Below are 20,006 nucleotides of genomic sequence, written 5' to 3'. Positions count from 1 at the left end.
TCAAAGCACTCCACGGCCAGAGCACAGGATAGCTAAAAGGTCATCTAAAGCTCTGGCACAAAGACCACAGTTGACTACACTCCTCTGCCACAATGGAATTCACTACAAGAAGAATAAAGTTTCTTTGCATGAGAGACAGAACTCTCCCCAGGGGCAGTCCAAGACTCTGAAATGAACTCTCCCAGGAATAAAAGGACCACAACAAACTTAATCACTTTCCACTCCAAGCGCAAAGCACATTTCTTTGACCTTGCCTTCTCTACCATAAACATATAGCAATAGGCATATTAATATTTAAACAAAACAAAAACCCCACACCCTACCAATCTAAGATATTATTGCACATGCTTCTCCCTATGAGGAAAGGTTGAGAGAACAAACAACATGACAGATGTGTAGTCATCCTGCTTAACACACTTCTGGAAGGCGCTCCGATATTATTGTGGTGAGCACAGTATAAGAACCTATATAGAATACAATAAAAATTTATTTAAGTAGCAGCTTTTATGCAAACTATATCCCTAAAATTTTAGTGTCAACATTTAAAAAAATTAAAGCAGAGGGAAAGTGAAATGATGGCTCAGGGAAGGAAGATGTTTTGCAGATGAAACTTGAAACAAATAACAGGTTTCAGAGTAGCAGCCGTGTTAGTCTGTATTCGCAAAAAGAAAAGGAGTACTTGTGGCACCTTAGAGACTAACAAATTTATTTGAGCATAAGCTTTCATGAGCTACAGCTCACTTCATCGGATACATTCAGTGGAAAAAAACAAATGGTGAATCAAGGAAGCAGAGGGCTGCATGAAAGCTATCCCAATGGCAAGAGTTGCAAGGGAGAAGGCTCTCAAAGCAAGAGTGGTGACGTCATGTGAAGGGCCAGAGGGGAAGTGAACACCAGATAAGCAAAGATCTGTGAAGTAAGCTGGAACAAATCCATAGATAGTTTTAAATTTTGAACTAGATCCTAAAATGAATGAACAGTTGGAAGAATTATTTTAAGACGGGCGTGATAAAGTCACACTTCTTTGTATGGCTAAGAAGGTAAGCAGCCTTCTGCACAGTCTGAAGTCTGGAGAACTGGCTTGAATAAACTAGAGAAAGAAGTTGGCATAGTCTAGTCAAGAAGAGATAATGTAAATTCATTGACTATCAGTAGAGGTGGGGTAAAATCAGTAACATACTGAGAAGGACAAGATGCAGGGGTAGCAAAAATGGAGATGCATAGATTTGTAGATATAGAAGATGTGGGAGGAGAAACAAAAGCACAGAGTCCAGAAGTATTCTACAGTTGTAAAGAGGCGAGGCAAATGTAAGGCTTGACAATGGAATTGATCCACTACTAGATGGAAATGGCATCAATAATGATGCAGAAAAGGCAAAAGCGTTCAATTAATATTTCTGTTCTGTACTTGGGGAAATAAAAACAGATGGTTATAACACTCTTTACATTCAACCATCAGCATCTCTGGATGATGTTAAACAGAAGCTGCTAAAGGCAGATATCTTTAAGTCAGCAGGTGCAGATAATTTGCACCCAAGAGTTTTAAAAGAGAAAGCTGAGGCGCTCGCTGGAGTGTTAATGTTGTCTTGGAGCACAGGGGAAGTTCCAGAAGACTGGACGAAAGCTAATATGCCAGATTTTAAAAAGGGTAAAACAGGATGACCCAGGCAATTACAAGCTTCTCAGCCTGACATCCGTCCCAGGTGAGATAAAGGGGGGTAATTTAATTAATACAAATAAACATAGGTTTATAGAAAATAGATCCTGTCAAACTAAGGTGATATCTTTTTTTTAAAATGAGATAACAAGTTTGGTTGATAAAGGTAATAATGCTGACGTAATATACTACTGTAAGGCGTTTGCCTTGGTACCACATAACATTTTGATTAAAAAGCTAGAATGATATAAAATTAATATGGAGTACATTAAAGGGATTAAAAACCAGCTAATTGATTGATGGGTCTCAGAATGTAATTGTAAATGGAGAATCATCACTGAGTGGGTGTGTTTGTAGTCGGGTCCTTCAGGGACCAGTTCTGGGTCCTATGCTATTTAACATTTTTATCAATGACATGGAAGAAGACATAAAATCATCACTTACAAAGTTTGCAGATGACACAAAAATTGGGGAAATGGTAAATAATGAAGGGGACAGGTCACTGATTCAAAGCTGGATGCAAGCAAACAATGTGCATTTTAATATGACTAAGTGTAACTGTATACATCCAGCAACAAGGAATGTAAGCAATACTTACTTACAAGATGGGGGATTCCATCCATCCATTCATCCTGAAAAAAAAACTGGGGGTGTGTGGTGGATAATCAGCTGCACATGAGCTCCCAGTGTGACACTGTGCCAAAAGAGCTAATGGGATTCTGGGACACATGCACAGGAGACTATCAAGTAAGAGTAGAGAGGTTATTTTACCTCTCTATTTGGCACTAGTATGACTGCTGCTGGAATACCGAGTCCAGTTCTGGTGTCCACAATTCAAGAGGAATGCTGATAAATTGGAGAGGGACCAAAGAAGAGCCACAGGAATGATTAAAGGATTAGAAAACATGCCTTATAACGAAAGACTCAAAAAACACCATCTATTTCTCTTAACAAAGAGAAGATTAAAGGGTGACTTGATTACAGTCCAAGTATCTACACAGGGCTCTTCGATCTAGCAGAGAAAGCACAATCCAGTGGCTAGAAGTGGAAGCTAGACAAATTCAGACTGGAAATAAGGCATACATTTTTAAAGTGAGGGTAATTAACAATGGGAACAATTTGCCAAGGGTCGTGATGGATTCTCCATCACTGACAATTTTTAAAATAAGACTGATTTAAAAAAAAAATGAGAGAGAGAGAGGGGGGGGGGCTCTAGGAATTATTTGGGGGAAGTTCTCTGGCCCACATTATACTAGATGATCACAGTAGTTCCTTCTGGCCTTGGAATCTACGAAGTATCAAGAAGGAAGACCGGAGAGTTTGGAATTGTGTTGCAAGATGCTGCTCTTGCCTAAAGAAACACTTGTGTCCTGTGAAAATCTTTTTTAAAATTCTTAACTAAGTACATACAATTATCTACAAATTTGCACTTGCCCTATAATTCATACTGGTGATCCAGTTCTAAATCAAAGCTAGAAGCTAGTTCACAAATATTTTCCTCTTTCCTCAATTACTCCTTTTTGAATAGTACCAAGTTCACGCTGAAGCATATTACAGGGTCAAATGGAGTTATTGTTGTACATGACCAAGTGCTCTATAATGAAATCTGTGTATCACTGTTCATTTATAGCACCATTCATTTCTACAAAGAAATTTGGGCTGCACTGAAGGTCACTTATGTTAAACAAGTCATGGATATCGTTTTTAAAAAATCTGTCAGAATCAATGATCTTTTACCTGTGATTTTTAACAAATGTATTTCATCCATGCAACTTGATTCTACAAAGACTGTTACTCTTTATTCATGAAACAAATGGAAGTTTTGCATTTTGACTACACATTCACATCCTTCTTTCTACTTATCTTTTACATAGCTTGACTCTTAGGACACTTGATTCCTTTACTCCTCCCAATGGAAAACAAAACCCTACTTTATTGGTTTAGATTCACCTGAAGACACAGGACAACTTTGTGATCCAGAAACAGACTGCTTTCATCCATATACCCTACTTATATTATAACAGTGATTTTATTTTGTGTGTGAAATTGATTAAGGATCTGCACTGTAGCTAACTATACATTCAGAGTTACTTGAGGATATACATTATGTCTTGCCTGCAATTTCACCCACACCATTGGGTTATAGCAAGCTAATTTATCCCGTAATTGTAGAACAGTCTTATTTCCTAATAATCTACAGTGGGCTACTAAAGTAAAATTAGATAGGTCTTTATAATTAGTATGCTCAGAATCAGTCACTTATTTAAAAAGCACCCATCATCTTTTCTTACAATAGCAATTGGACAAGATTCAGTGTGTCAGATGCTTCTTGGTAGTATAACAAAAAATTGGAAGGGATAACAAGAGGACTGACTCTTTCCCCCAATCTTTCCACCTAATTTTTATTCCCCAATCATAAAGGAGCTTAAAGTAAAGAAGCCCTGATGAGCAATGGAAACAGACACATGAAAGAGACAGTTTATCTAAACCTCAATAATGATTATTCAAAATGTCCCCTTGGGCAACATGTAACTAGTAGAATAACAGTCTTGAAAATATACCAAATATTCTTACACTGAGTTATTATATGGTCTGCTGCTTGAATGCATAACAAAGGGTTTTGTAATAAGCACATTACTGGTGTATGACATAATGACATGACATACTTAGCACTGTAGAATACACAGAAGTAAGAGTCTATCTGGAAGAGGATACAAACTGAGGTGTTAAGTCAGTAAACAGATATAATGACGACTATATTTTTCTAACCATGCTGAGTTCTATTGACATGGGCCTAAATGTTTACACTAGCACATCTGTTTGTGGGATTGGAACCCAAATGGAAGAGACTTGGGTATGTGGTCACTTGCAAAACTAGGAAAGGAGGCAGAAGGAAAAAATCATGGAAATCTACAAACATATTTTTGGTGGGTCCTTAAACACCTGGTCTGATGGCAGAGCACACCACAAATTGAGGTTTTCCAAATTTAGCACCGGCTCTAGGTTTTTTGCCTCCCCAAGCAAAAAATTTGCCACCCGAAGCTCTGAGAGTGAAATAAATAAATAAATAAAAGGGAGGCCGGAACACCGCCCCTGGAATTGTGCCGCCCCAAGCACGTGCTTGCTTTGCTGGTGCCTAGAGCCGGTCCTGTTTAGGACCTCACTGTATCATCTAGATTTGAAGGTAGAAAGGGCACTCCGCACACAGATTGCCCCATACTGTGCAGAATGATAGGTGTGGGTGCTCAGCTGCAGCTCCAGCAATATTTCCTGTCTTCCTCCAGGTCCCACGAGGAGCTCCAGGGGTCCTGGGATACAGGCAGGGAGAGGGTCAAGCCAAGAGAGACAAGGTATCTACACTTTAATCCTCTGCCAAACCAGTGCAGATCAGGGTGAAAAAATAATATTCCCATCTATTTCCATGCCCTCTCCTTCCCTCACAGTGGAGATCCTACTTAAAGGACCACACTGCTTGGGTGGGGGAATTAGAGCTCCCAGAGACCTAGATGCAGCACTGAGGTATATGATTTCCACAAAGACGTCATTAGCCTTCCATAGATCCTTTTCAAAGCCTCAGCCTATTTATTCAATGCTGTGTCTTGCTTTTATATCCACTCTGCTTTTCTGTTCATACCCCTCTGTTATTATAATAACAAAGAAAAAACAAATGCAGTAAGTGAAACCCTGAAGTGGGGCTGACCTGCAGAAATCCCCTCCTTTAGAAGGACTACCCTGACTAGACACACCCTGCCATTAACAAACAAGATTCTGGCTCCAGGGAGTCCTGCTCCATGCCAGGGAGCTTTGTTGGGGTTTTAACCCCTTATTTCCTTCCCCCCCAAAAAAAAAAAAAAAAAAAAAACCCAGAACTCAAATCCTGTTGTAGTAGACACAAAGTATAACAAACTTTTGAGATTTTTTTTTAAACTTCATTGAGTTTTCTTCTCCCTCCTTTTCTCCCAAGCTGGAGAATAACTAAAAAGTTTTTACATGTAGCTGAGGGAATACTCTTGTTCATCATTAATAATTTATGCTGATACAGAGAGAGAGAGAGAGAGAGATTATGAGTAGAAGTCCCCAACACACTTTGGTTAGTATGAATTGCCAACTGCCACAGTAATTTATATTCAAAATGTGGATTAATTAAATGAGCTTCTCCCACTCACAATAATGCACCGCCTGGTCCCTACCCGACCACTTGATCACTTAATACGTTTCATACGAGTGGCTACAAACATCTTTAGAATGCCCTGTCACATAATTTACTCATCATGGAAACTTCCACTCTGTACCAGCATCGCACTGGTAATGATGCCAAAGACATTTTACAGTGATTTTGTCAACAACCCGGCACAGGCTGTGCGGAGCCATCACTCTCTTTAAATATTAAAAACAAGCCAACCATACAATGATGAAATAATCGCAAGGCTGGAAAAATCACCATTAACTGTGTAAGAGGCACACTCACACAGCTGTTGCCTTTCCCACTGATCAAGGCTAAACATAGTAGCTGCGAGGTAATGAAAACTATCTTTATTACACCCTCCCCCCACAACAAGAAATTATTATTTGAGAAATATCTCAAAATCCCATGCAGGAACCTCCCTGCCTTTGAAACCTGACTGCAATACTTGGGAGCCTGTTGTAATTTAGTAAGACTTAATTGACCCAGGTTCTAAAAATACCCTTGACACAACCATTGAGCTTGGGTAACATCTGTCTACAGCTGTGCCCTTGGCCAAGCACCGAGGTCAAGTCTTGTCCATGTCCCCAGTTAATGTATATTTGTATTTTTCCCCACGGAGGACTGAGAGAGCCCGGAAATCACTTACCCAGAGATGAGGGTTTCCTTCGCAGCTATTTCACTCCTGAGCTTATAAAACGTGTCATCATGTTTTAAGGCGTACTCTCCCCCCCCCCCCCCACCCTCCTTCCCCGCCTGGTGCCCAACTCCTGAGTCAGTGTCACTCCTCGAGCCGGTCGCTGTCTCTGGATGTGACCTGGATTCCCCCCGCGCCCCTACCGGGAGCCGGAGACGCCGCAGCAGCAGCGTGGAAAGGAAAGTGGCAGCTCAGCTGAGCCTGCCCCAGCAGCCCAGTCACCCCGCAAGGCGGCACGAGAGTAGGGCAGAGAGGCGGTGTAAAGGGACCGCCGAGCGCGGCCAAATCAGGACCCTGGGAGCCTCTTCTGCTGGGGTCCCCCCCCCGACACCCCCACTCCCGGAGCACAGGCGGACGGACAGAGCGGAGCCGCTCCCTTTTCTGACCTGCCGTAGGGGGCTGCGCGTCTCAGCGCCCAGCCTCTAGTCCTCGCCGCGAAGCAGCAGAGCCCAAAACAAAGCGACACTGGATTATGCAACGCGCAGCCCCGCGCCTGGCTCAGCTCTCCCTCCCGGCGGGAGCAGTTTGTCTTTGCAATTCCCACCCAGTCGGCGCATCCCAAGTGGGGAGCTGTACACAGTACTGGCGGGCAGCGCGGGGAGAGAGGAGGGGAAAGGCCAGGTACTCCAAAGTCCCACTGCAAAACGCCTTGAGCCTCACCTACTGCAGATCCCGCCTGACGTCCTCAGCCATGGTCAGAGCCACCCAAGGCACACTGCAGACCACTTGTGGCTAGGCTAGCCCCGCTCTAACTCCCCCACAACACCGGGGCTGCTCTCCAGCGTCCCGGTTTGCAGAGGAAAGGAAAATAACGACCTCCAGGGGGGTTGTTGTAAAGGGCAGAAAGGCGTTTACAGCACTACCCATCGTCTGCCTGCCAGTGGCCCTGTGGCTTTGGGCAAATCGCCTCCTCTCTCTACCACAGTCTGATCCTGCTCCCCCTGAAAATCAATGATAAGAAAAACTACCACGGCGAAGGATCCGGCCCCAGTTACGGCATCTTTAGAAATGGGGAAAATTAATACTTATTTCGCAGGATTTATTAGTCCATTCTTGCACTGCCCTTTCACCGTGCTACATAAGGGTATTCAAGTTTATTTAAAAAAAAAACACCCTAATCAAGTATTTTAAAATAAAAAGTGAAAATTTAAACCAATTATAGCATTTTAAGCACTGAGAATTTCACAGATTCTCTCTGAGCTAAAATTTTGATTCTCATCAGAAATGTTAACTAATTTCAAAGAGAAAAGCTTTGTACGAAGTGTTTCAATGTGAAATTAAATTAAATATAAACTAAGAAATGTAGCTGGGGCTTAAATAAATATCAGGTCCGGAATTTAACTTTTTAAATGTTTCACAAACGAACAGAGATCAGGCTGGAAATGCCGATTAAGAGTTTTAGCCTGGCGTTAGGGGGCGAGCAAAAAAGACAGCTTAGTGACGATATCACAACTAAATAACTGCATAGATCTGCCAGCTACTCAGCAATCCCCTACACAAAACGGACAGAGTCCCACCAAAGGAGAATACAAATTCCTGAATATTCAGAGGCTACATACAGTTAGACAGCAGTACAATTAACCGCTGCAATTATTATTTGTAACTTTCCCCCAAAAAACATACGTCACGTATGGAACAGTAGCGATTAGCACGCCGTCATCCGATTTTATTTTAGTGCAAATATACAAACTTAGGGCTGTCTATTTTACATACTGCTGGACTTTTCTGGTTTATTATAGTGAATTTCCGACCTATGTTTTACAAAGATCGAACATTTTCAGAGGTTCAATCAACTGCTTAGCAGCTTTGGCATCTCGTTGGCTCAGAATTAGTGCCACCGCTCTTGGCTGGCAAGCAGAGCATCCTACCTGAGTTTGAAGGTTGGACCTTTGTTTCAAGGCAGCCTGGAGGTGCACGATGAACTACAGAAGGGAGCGAGGGTGGGGGAGTCTGACTGCTGTACCAGTGTCCCCTTGCTGGCCAGCTGATGATGATGGGACTCTCCTCTCGGATGAGGAGAGAGTTGGAGGGTCTATCCCCAGGTTCTTTATGCAGGAAAAGCAAGGTAGCGCCCAGTCACGCAGCAGTACTCCAACCAAACCCGGCTAACTTCTACTCATCTTCAATTGTGTGGCTCGTTTGGAGCAAGCCCTGCACTGGGGATCGGCACATTATCCATGAGAACAATCACAAACCTGCTAGTTCTGCATGCTTATATACAAACACTTTCCAGAAATGTTCCTTTCATCATGCTATTATAATTTAATTGAACCAAAAGAACAATGAGTTTATGCTAACAAGTTCTTTGCCTCTAGTTGAGTTTGATAAGTGACCAACAGGGCTATAAATAGAACACTGAATTTCTTTGACCAGAAGCTGAAAGATACCAGGTTATTCTGACAGAACAGCTGGAAATTTTGTCTAAAAGAAACTTTATTGCAGGTTGTTTCACCACACAGATCCTCTGCCCAGTTTGTAATAAGGACACTGGGTAATATGTTTTCCAAGTAACAACAAATAAGATTGCTTGAGGAGGCAGGACAGTGGCTTTCAGTTGTGCACAGAAGGAACTGCTACAGAGAAAATGACAATACTGTACCAGTACTGATTCCTTATGTACTCAAGAGTGAGGAGAGGAAGGTAAGAGTGAAAAAGGGTCTAGCATCCTCTGAATAAATACTAACTTCAGACAATTAGATGGCATCTAAAGTAATAGGTATGAAAAACAGCTATTTTAAAAAGTAAGATTGATTTGTTTTCCCTGAAGGAACTATAGGAATATTAAATGCTATTTGCAATTATAAATCATTTAATGCAAATCATTTAATCCAAATAGAAATTTACAAGCTCACAAGGATCTCTCATTTTGCTAGGAATGAGTCATGTACAAATAAAATGAAATCAACCAAGAAAAGAACTCTCATACCATGTGTATGTGGGTGATGCTTTGAAGAACTCCTAATTTATTATTTAAATTCTACAGCAGCCAGCAAGATATGTTTATGATGAACAGGCTAGAGTGCATTGACAATTGGACTGTAACCAATGTTCATTCTATCTATGCAATAGAACAACACCAGTTCCTTTACCAGTGGTGGGCAAACCATGGCCTGCAGGCCGCATCTGGCCCACCAGCGGTTTTAATCCAGCCCTCGAGCTCCTGCTGGGGAGTGGGGTCTGGGGCTTGCCCTGCTCCAGCCGGGGAGCAGGATCTGGGGCTTGGTCTGCTCCGGCGCTCCAGCCAGGGAGCGGGGTCTGGGGCCTCTCCGTGTGGCTCCCGGAAGTAGTGGCATATCCCCCTTCTGGCTCCAATGCATAGGGGCAGCCAGGGGCCTCCACTCTGTATGCTACCCCCACCCCAAGCGCTGCCCCCACAGCTCCCATTGGCCAGGAACCATGGCCATTGGGAGCTGCAGGGGCGGTGCCTGTAGATGGGGCAGTGCACAGCACAGGCGCCTGGCCGCACCTCTGTGGAGGAGCTGGAGAGGGGACATGCTGCTGCTTCTGGGAGCAGCTTGAGGTAAGCGCTGCCTGTAGCCTGCACTCCCGTGTCCCAACCCCCTACCCCAGCCCTGATCCCCCTCCCACCCTCCGAACCCCTCAGTCCCAGCCTGGAGCACCCTCCTGCACCCCAAATCCTGCACCCCCAGCCGGATCCCTCACCCCCCCTCCCCGTGTCCCAACCCCCTACCCCAGCCCTGATCCCCCTCCTGCCCTCCGAACCCCTCAGTCCCAGCCCGGAGCACCCTCCTATACCCCCGAACTCCTCATCCCCAGCCCCTCCCCAGAGCCCGCACCCCCTGCCCCAGCCCAGAGCCTCCTCCTGCACCGTGAACTCCTCATTTCTGGCCCTACCCTGCACCCCCAGCCAGAGCCCTCACCCCCTCCCACACCACAACCCCAATTTCGTGAGCATTCATGACCCGCCATACAATTTCCACACCCAGATGGGGCCTTTGGGCCAAAAAATTTTCCCACCCCTGCTTTAGACAGACAAGGTGGGTGAGGTAATATCTTTTATTGGACCAACTTCTGTTGGTGAGAGAGACAAGCTTTCCAGTTTACACAGAGTTCTTCTTCAGGTCTGGGAAACATACTCAGAGTGCCACAGCTAAATACAAGATGGAACAGATTGTTTAGTATAAGTAGTTAACACATATTTCAAGGGACCATTCAAGGTGAAGTGGCCCACTAACACCCCTCCAGTCACAGGAGAGTAGGGAAAGGAGGGGAAAGGCAGATGGGGTGAGCTGTTAGTGGGTTACAGAATGTTGTAATAAACCCTAAATTCAGTTTCTATTCAGTCCATGATTTTTAGTGTCCAGCAGAGTTATGAATTTAAGTTCCCAGGCTCATCTTTTGAAAGTGTTGTGCAAAGTACCTTTGAGTATGAAGACTAATATGATCAGATATAGACAATTGCTTTGTGAAAAGAGTTCACCCAAGAGGGATATGAGGTTTTTGTCTTTTATCATTTTGCTGAGAGAGTTCATTTGAGAGTGTAGTAATTGTCTGATTTCACCCACATAGTTAGGATTGGGACATTTAGTGCACTGGATGAGGTAAATCACATGTTGTGATAAGCATGTGTAGGGCTCAGGGATCTTGTAAAGTTTGTTGTTGGTAGTGTTGATCGTTGTAGAAGTGGAGATATATCTGCAGATTTTTGCATCTGTTCTGACAGGGTCTGGTGCTACTATGAGCTGGTATGTCCTGGTCTGTGGGGAAAATAGCTTCTGATGATGAGCTTGGAGAGGTTAGGGGGTTGTTTGAGGGCCAGAAAAGGGGTTTCAGGAAAGATTTCCTTCAGGATGGTGTCAAATATGGGTTGTAACTGTTTGATGATACCCTGTATGGATTCCAGGGTGGGGTGACAGATGCCAACTAGGGGTATGAGTTTGGAGGGGGATTTATTTCTGTATTGAAGCAGGTTCTCTCAGGGTATTTGGGTGGCCCAATCCACAATGTGATCTACTTCTCTAGTGGAGTGTCCTTGTCTAGTGAAGGTAGTTTTGAGTGTGTTAAGGTGTTTATCCCGGACTTTCTCCTCAGAGCATATTCTGAGTACCTGGCTGTAGATAACAGATTTCTTGTTTGGGGTGATTACTGGATCTATGAAGGTAGGTTTGGTGATCCATGGGTTTCTTGTATAAACAACTGAAATTGGTCCAATAAAAGATATTACCTCACCCACCTTGTCTCTCTAATATCCAGGGATTGACATGGCTAAAACACACTGAATATAAGAGCTACTTTGTCAGTCCAAGAACAATTGTAATGGTGACACTAACTTATATATTTGCAAGAAAGAAAGCTGAGATTCTGGCCTTATCAAGGGACTTCAAGAACTGGCCCCAGAATGTCAATGTCTTAATCTGACTCTGAGATGAACCAGCAGAAGGTTGGGGATTGTACAACTCCACTGGACTAGGTTTTTCCTTGGATGACATAAGGTTCCCATAGGTGTAACAGGTTTTTTCTTGCCCTCACCACCTAAAGAGAACACCTTAGGTGGTTTTTTTGTTCGTTTGTTTTTTACAAATTTGCACTCTGTTTGTGTAGCTCCCATGCCTGGTTTCTTTATGATAGGTCCATCCACTGGCACTATTTTCCCCCATTGCTCTTTGTCTGTTGCTTATTCTGGATTCTCACTCTTGGGTTTAGATCTGACCATGACTTGGATCGGAAAATAATTTCTTGCTAGGGTTTTCCTGCCAAATCTAACTCTGACAGGGGTTTTGACATAAGTGGGTTTGCATCTTCCTTACAGATACTACCCACCCCATATGTTTTGTTTTTTTTCACTTGTTTGTTTGTAGTACATGCAATAAAACATAAGCCAAGGAAGTAGCTGGGTCATGTGACCTGACATCTTAGTGCATATTTTCTGGAGGGGAGGGGAGGGAGTCTTAAACCTAAAAGCATCTACAAGTTAAAGCCTTGTCATTCGATAAACAGTCCTTGTGCAGCACTCACATGATACACCAGCCAGTAGATCACTGCAGCTATCACACAACAGTGCTACCAATGAATGTTAGCCTGGGACGAGTTTAGCATGCATCTTTTAGCCTAGGTTAAGGCCTGTTTATTTTTAACGAAAGCTGTGGCCAATCTCATCCTAAAAGATGTGTAATAAAAGTAGAAAGGCTAAAAGCCATGCAACACTTTGAAAACATCATGGTGTTATTTGGAGGACCAAATCCTATTACTCTTACTTAGGCAAAATTTCCATTGTATCCTACGGTATTAGCCCTGAATGATATCCTGATGTTATTTTACTGCAACTCTTTCCATCTTCAAATCCCATTGTTCCATACATTGTAATGCATTTTATTTCAGAGTGGGCAATCTAAAAATAATTCAAGGTGATATTATGATTTTTGTTTTGCATAGAGATTCACTTCTATTCTATCATCAAAAATTTCAGGGGGAAAACAAAGTGTGCATATGAGAGAGGGAGAGAAATGAATGAAAACGAATATTTAAAAAGTTAAATAATGGGAAAGAAACCAAGAGAGAAACAAACAAACCTAGAGGTACAGTCTAACCTCCAATGCACACTGCATATCACCATACATTTCAACAAAGATCAATTTTTGATCTTGCATCCAGACACACAGCAGGCAATTTTTCAAGTTATGCAAGGATGCACAAAGCAAATAGGTTAGTGTGTGGTCCTCAGAACTAAAAGTACAAAAAACTGAAAAAAAAAAAAAATATGTAGAATGGAAGGTGAAAGGAGAAAAAACATTAAATTATTAATCAAATCAAAGCTGTGGTTTTCAAATTGTCATCATAAAGTAATCAGGTAGACAGTCTTTGCCTTGCTAGTATCTCCATTCAAACAGAGGCAACATTTCACCCTAAGTAATAACTTGCACATATTCTTGGGCAATTGCACCTGTTTTACTGAAAGAAGGTATGCCCATCAGGCACACATCCTGTTTCTGAATAGTGCTAGGAGATCAAATTAGACAGTCACCAGTCACGAATTTCTGAAGGGTCTTTGACTTATGGGCCTCATCTCAAGGACTATGGGCCTGTGTCTGATCTTACAGCATTGTGTAACAGGAATAACTCAGTTTATGTCAACAGAGTTAGTGTGTAGAATCAGCTAAGTAGAGATGTTGGGCCCATTTCTCTTAATGTGTATCTCTCCCTTAGTAATGGATTGCCAGTATCAGACTGGAGTCCATAAACTTGCACCGATAATCTTCTGAGCCACTAGCAAGAGAGCTCACAACTACGTGCAAGCAGCTGAAATTGTGTAAACTCTCCCACGGGAACTCTACCAGTCTGAGTACAGACTCAGCTCTCGAGGAGGCTGGATCAAAGTACACAAGAGACTAGATACTATTCAGGAAAATTTGCCAACTATGAAGAAAAGGAGTTGAACCAATCTCAAGTGAAGTCCACAAGACTGGGTGACTGACTGGACAACGTCAAGGGCTTTGGGCATGCTACCCCTTTTCTTAGGATGTATAAAAAGACAAAGGACATTACATTCCTTTCAAAAAAAGTCAAAGCAAGAGTGAATGAAGATCTCTGAAAAGGCAGATCGAGTAGATGAAAGCTGATCTTTTACTGACTGGATAACAGTCTTGTTGGAACCAGATCCCTTGTCCCAAACCACTTTGGTGTCAACTTGAAGATTACTGCTTGGTAGGCCAGTTGCAATCTGGCCACTGTGGGGACAAAATAAAAAGTTATCAGGAAGAAATTTGATTTTTGAAGACCAGACAGAAGCTAGAACTTTCCTGGGAGTTAACATTAGGTTCCATTTTCAATCTCTTGTCCCTAAGCTGTGAAGGCATCAGCTCAGCAACTATCTGGGTAGACGTATTGTCTGAGAGATGGGGCAGCTCATATAACTCTGAATCAACCTGCTGTTCCCAAATGAGCATCAATATTGAAGGGGGGGGGGGGGGAAGAAATATGGAGAGATCCCAGGTGATTTCCTCCATCTTCAGCTACAAAAGGTAGAGTTTTATCTAGTACTTAAGAATCAACAGGCTAAATTGGACATTTCCACTAAACCCAGACTGGAAAGTAGAGGACAGACATCTCTTCTCAGGACATGACTGCAGAGGAGGTAAATACTCTTTACGGCAAGTAAAACCTACAAGGAAAGCTGTTTGGGCTTTTAAAAAAAAACAACCACCAGCACCACCACCAGACCTGGACCTAGTATCGTGTCATAGCACTTTACATCAATTATCCTGAATCTACTGAATAGTTAATATCGCCATCTATTAGACGTGTATACAGTTCATTGAAACATGTAGGCCTCTATCCTCTCTTCTGTGATGTGGAGCAGAACAGAAGCCCAGAGTTCACAGGCAAATAGAAGCCAGGAGATGCAGAAAGATGCAAGGTATCATGTAGCCACCTTCTGGCCTTCTGGAGAAACTGTGACTGAGTCTACACTCAACTTTTTGACAAGTTAATCCACCATTGCTGTAGCACTGGTGCTTGCAACAGTGTGAAAACGAATTCAGACCAGCTACATCCATTTTTACTACTGTATCGTATAGACCTACTTAAAGCAACAGCACTACATTAGTACTGCACTAGTACTGACATAGTTGCTTTCACTGGTGGAGTTACAACAGTGGAATCTTTCAGAAAAAGCTCAGTGTAAACAAGGCCTGTGTGTGGTTTCTGGGGGAAGGAGTCAGTTCTTGAATGCCACGTTGTCCCTCATACTAGGATACCTCAGTTGCATTTTGCAAATAGATCCTTTAAAAAAGGAATTAATTCCTTTGTGCTGTGGGACTGATGTTTTAATGTTGTACTGAGCACCTCCTGTAAGATGTGGAGAACTTTCATTTCTCATTGACTTCTTTGCAGAACTGAGCCTTCCATGAACACAATCAGTGTGCTCCCAGAACTACGGTTACAACAGTGGGACTATCAGCTATGAAGCGTGGGAGCCCATATTCTGGGGAAGGAACACAAATAATGATCTCTGGGCCCAAGTCATCGCTGTCCTGCACCTAGTGTAGTCATCTATACTATTGCAGGGAGAAAGCAAAGTGGGTATAAAATGCTACCAAATGAAAATAGTTGCTTTTGTACACATTTTGCCTTCGTGTAAATGACTACATAAGGTGCAGGCAATGGTGAATTGGGACCTCTGTCCTTGGCCTAAGATCTACAAGGTCTCCATTGTCTAAGTCCCTGCAGCTTTGAGACCAGCATGCAATACAGAGATCTCCTTTTCTGCACTGTGTCCAGGAATCTGGTGATGAATCCAGATTGATGAAAAGCCAAGGGGCTTTGTGGATAGATTTTTCCCTTCAACCCCAATGGATCTGGGTGATTTTGAACTTGTAGGAAAGCTGATTCTAATGCCTAATGGGTTCATTATTTTATGGTACTGATTGCAGTACTAATTATCCCTTAAGATATCTATGAATATAATATCCATAATTAAAATGATATTCTTCTAAAATGTATTGGCTGTGTGGGGGTGTTTGTATACACATATCCAGCTTTTTAATTTTAAAATGTAAAAGGTTAAATGTATTCTCTTTATTTTGTTGGCTATAAAACATATTTAAAAGCCATTATGTGTCCTATCAGCTAATATATCTGCCTAGCCCACTTCAATTTCTATTTTCTGTGCCTTACGTTTGGCCGCAATTTGTAACAGATTTCCAGGTTTAGCATGAGATTTGCTGACCTACAAAATATTGAGACATTTTCTCCACTTTTTATTTAACTGAAACAGCTTTTAAAGAAATCCACAGAGTGTGTCATCAGCCATTTATTTCACTATTTTGTAGCAGAGTAGAGAAAATGTTGTAGTTTATTAATGGAATGATAGTCCACCACATTACATAAGTGTATTTTATATTTTCCTAAGATTCCAATCCTTCCAAAATTTATGGACATGCTTAACTTTATGCATTAGAGTAATCCCACTGAAGTCAAGTTAATCTTCATAGGTCAGATTCAGTCACTAAACTAGTGAGTTTACAGTGGCACAGCTGTACCAATGCAGCTGCGCCACTGTAAGATCACTCGTGTAGACAATTCTCCCATTGACATAACTAAACCACCTCCAACAACTGGCGGTAGCGCATCTCCCGCCAACATAGTGATATCCACACCGGCGCTTCTGTCGGTGTGACTTATTCGTTCAGGGGTGTGGTTTTTTCACAACCCTGAGCAACATAAGTTATACTGACAAAAGTGCTAACATAGACATAGCCTAAGAGGCATAGCACTGAACTTGCAGCCCGAGGAGAGGGGCTATGGTGGCTTTAACACACCTTTGTGCCCTCAAGCCTTGGCTTCTCTGAGAGCAGGAGAGGCTGCTGGAGTAATTTAAAAGTGTAAGGGCCTTTCTAATTTACTGCAGCCTCTCCTAGGTTGCCTTATGGGCCATAGCAATGCCTCAAATCTCTGCAATACCATGTGCTACTGCCCCATCACTGGCACCCTCCCTACACCAAGGCATGTATGGGCGTCCTCAGAAGTCAGCCTTATGGAGTCTCTGCAGTGCCTGCAATGAGAGAATCCTTCTCCAGCTGAAACGGAGGCTTTTAGAGCCCCTTTATGCTGCTGTGGCCCTTTTACTTAGACTAAAGTGGCTGGAACACAGGGTAAGAATCTCACTCACGTATGTGTTTGCAAAGGACAAAAATAGCTTGACAGAAGCCCTAATATTATCTTCAAAAGAGCAAGTATACCAGGTCCATGGCACTGCAAGTGAGGATAACCACATTTTCTGTGGTAATTCACAGATCCCTTTGTGATCATCTAGTCTGATCAACTGTCTGACACCGGCAACAGAACTTCCCCGAAGTAATTCCTAGAGCATGTCTTTTAGAAAAATATCCCAATCTTGATTTCAAAAATTGTCAGTGATGGAGAATCCACCACAACCCTAGGTGAATTGTTCCAATGGATAATTACTTACACCATTAAAATTTTACACCTTATTTCCAGTCTGAATTTGTCCAGCTGTAACTTCCAGGCATTGGATTGTGTTATACCTAAGGCTAAGATTATGTCACAGAGGTCATGAAATCCATGACTTCCGTGATCTGTGACATTTTCCGTTTCAGCCCCAGGGCGCCGGAGCTGGAGCTGTCAGCCAGTGTGGGCCTGGAGCTCTGAGCCACCATGGGAGGCAGGGGCCCTCATATCACTCAGCCATTGGAGGGGGATCTGGAGCCCTCCATCGCCATGAGAGGCGGGGGACCGCGGAGCTCTAAGCCGCTGGTCCCAGATCTATGAGCCACCAAGGGAGATAGGGGTCCCCACAGTTCCAAGCCACCATGGGCAGTTGGGGGACCCCAGAGCTCCCAGCCACCATGGGGACCCCAGAGCAGTCAGCTGCAGCAGTGGCAGGTGATGGACCCCCTGCCCGCAGCAAAGCTAGGGCTCAGCCCCATTTTGTCGAAGTTATTTTTAGTAAAAGTCTGGGTCAGGTCATGGGCTTCAATGAATTTTTGTTTATTGCCTATGACCTGTCCATGACTTTTACTAAAAATAACCATGACAAAATCTTAACCTTAGTTATACTTTTCTCTGCAGATTGAAGAGCCCATTATTAAATATTTGTTTCCCACGTAGATACGTAGAGACTGTAATCAAGTCACCCCTTAATTTTCTCTTTGTTAAATAGATTGGCTCCTTCAGTCTGTCACTATAAGGCATGTTTTCTAATCCTCTAATCATTATCCTGGCTCTTCTCTAAATCCTCTCCAATTTATCAACATCCTTCTTGAATTGCGGACACCAGACTAGGACGCAGTATTCCAGTAGCAGACACAATGCCAAATAGAGAGGTAAAATAACCTCTCTATTCCTACTCAAGATTCCCCTGTAATCATTTACTGCTAACAACAACTGTCTGAACAGGAGCAGCAGAGAGCCATCAAATAAATGTAAACATATCTATTTACTCGTTTTTTGCATAGTGCAGTTTGCATACAGGAATAATTTTGATTTTCACCTAACATAAATCATCTGAGGCTCCACTATTTTAGTTATTTGGTCATCTAAAACTCATTGAAACAAAAATTAAGAAAATACAAGAGGCAACTGCAATGACAGGTTGACACTAACACGTAAAGAACCCACCCACTGTACTCAAACCCACAACTGTGCCCTCCTTTCCTCTGTACTGAGAAATTACCCACTGGAGTCATTGCAACAGTTGAATATTTTACTTCTTCAGGACACAGCTGCACCAGCAAAACATGATTAAAAAAAAAAAAAAGATGACTGAGACAGATAAGCAGCCCTTTCCCTGGGCAATTCACATAGTTGAGCGAACTTCAATGTGCCAGAGCCTTGTGACTGTGGACTCACCGACTACATTCAGCCAGCCCTTCCTCACGGCAAAAAAACTGTCAGATGTGTAGTTAGATACTATGGTGATGGACAAATCAGAAACATATACACGTAGGCAGATCAACACACACACACACACACACACCCCACTTAGTTTTGGATTTGTTTCCATAAAGATGAAAAATGCGAAATAAAATCCAGGTTAGTAGTTTTGTGAGGATTTAAGGGCTATGGAAATTGTGATGGGGTACACAACCTTATTTTTATTAACGGCATTTTTCAAAAACATATACTTTCATTTCTTCTCACTCAACTTCAGACATGTCAAAGGCACTCACTTGTTCTTGATAGAGACTAAATTTATAGAAAGTCCAAACTTAAACAAAGCCACTTTTAAGTAATACAAAAAGAAAAAACCTTTGAAAAATTCTCAACTGATAAAATCACTTTTTATTGCTCAAAATTTAAAAAATAATGAATTTTTACAAAAAAAAGTCATTGCAAAGTAGAATGAAAGTACTCGTTCAACCCTGACTATAAAAGTCACAGTAACAATACAATGATCATCTGCACTTTGGAAGGAAAAAGTTTCTGAAGAACAAATGGTTTATTTACTGTTAATTATAGTACCATGCTTCATCATTCAACATTAAACATGCATTTAGCAATTCTTTTATAACATTTCTGCTTCAATATCTTCTTTTCAAAACTCTAATAGATCCTCCAAATGAGCTTTATTAATCACTGATGGAAAATTGGCAAAACCCTACTGCATGCCTTGACCACCTTTCAAAATGTCAAACCAAGAAAGCTCTAGAAACCAATTATAACATGAGTTCTAAGCCAAGAAACCTCATTGTACTTTGAGCCAAATGCAACTCTATAGCAAAGAAAAGCAAAATATGTAAGGTCATAAAAATTATTGTGGTTGAAATCTCAGTTCTATGCACAATAGTTAACCACTCCTTGAATAATGTCATTTTATCACAGATTTTTATCACTGAGGAAATATTGTTAGCCACTTTATTATGAGAAATGGAACTAAACAAACAGTTTCTTATTTATCTAAAAAGAAAGCATTGACTCTCCATTAACAGTTTCTTCAACATCCTAAATTTATTCCACTAATACCAAGAATTTACAAGTCTAGACCTTAAATT

The 20,006-nt window shown here is 42.1% G+C and overlaps 1 protein-coding gene across 1 annotated transcript in view; it reads right to left on the bottom strand.

Moving 5' to 3' along the window:
* The window catches only part of THRB (thyroid hormone receptor beta), a 279,935-nt gene that overhangs the window by 248,370 nt on the left and 11,559 nt on the right, over window positions 1–20,006 (bottom strand). The window contains exon 2 of the mRNA XM_043540920.1: window positions 14,127–14,222. The gene's annotated coding sequence lies outside the window, so the exon portion shown is untranslated. The remainder of the gene's footprint in view (window positions 1–14,126; window positions 14,223–20,006) is intronic.

This window comes from Chelonia mydas, chromosome 2, assembly GCF_015237465.2.
Source record: "Chelonia mydas isolate rCheMyd1 chromosome 2, rCheMyd1.pri.v2, whole genome shotgun sequence".
NCBI lineage: Eukaryota > Metazoa > Chordata > Testudines > Cheloniidae > Chelonia > Chelonia mydas.
This window is presented reverse-complemented; position numbering and strand designations above follow the sequence as displayed.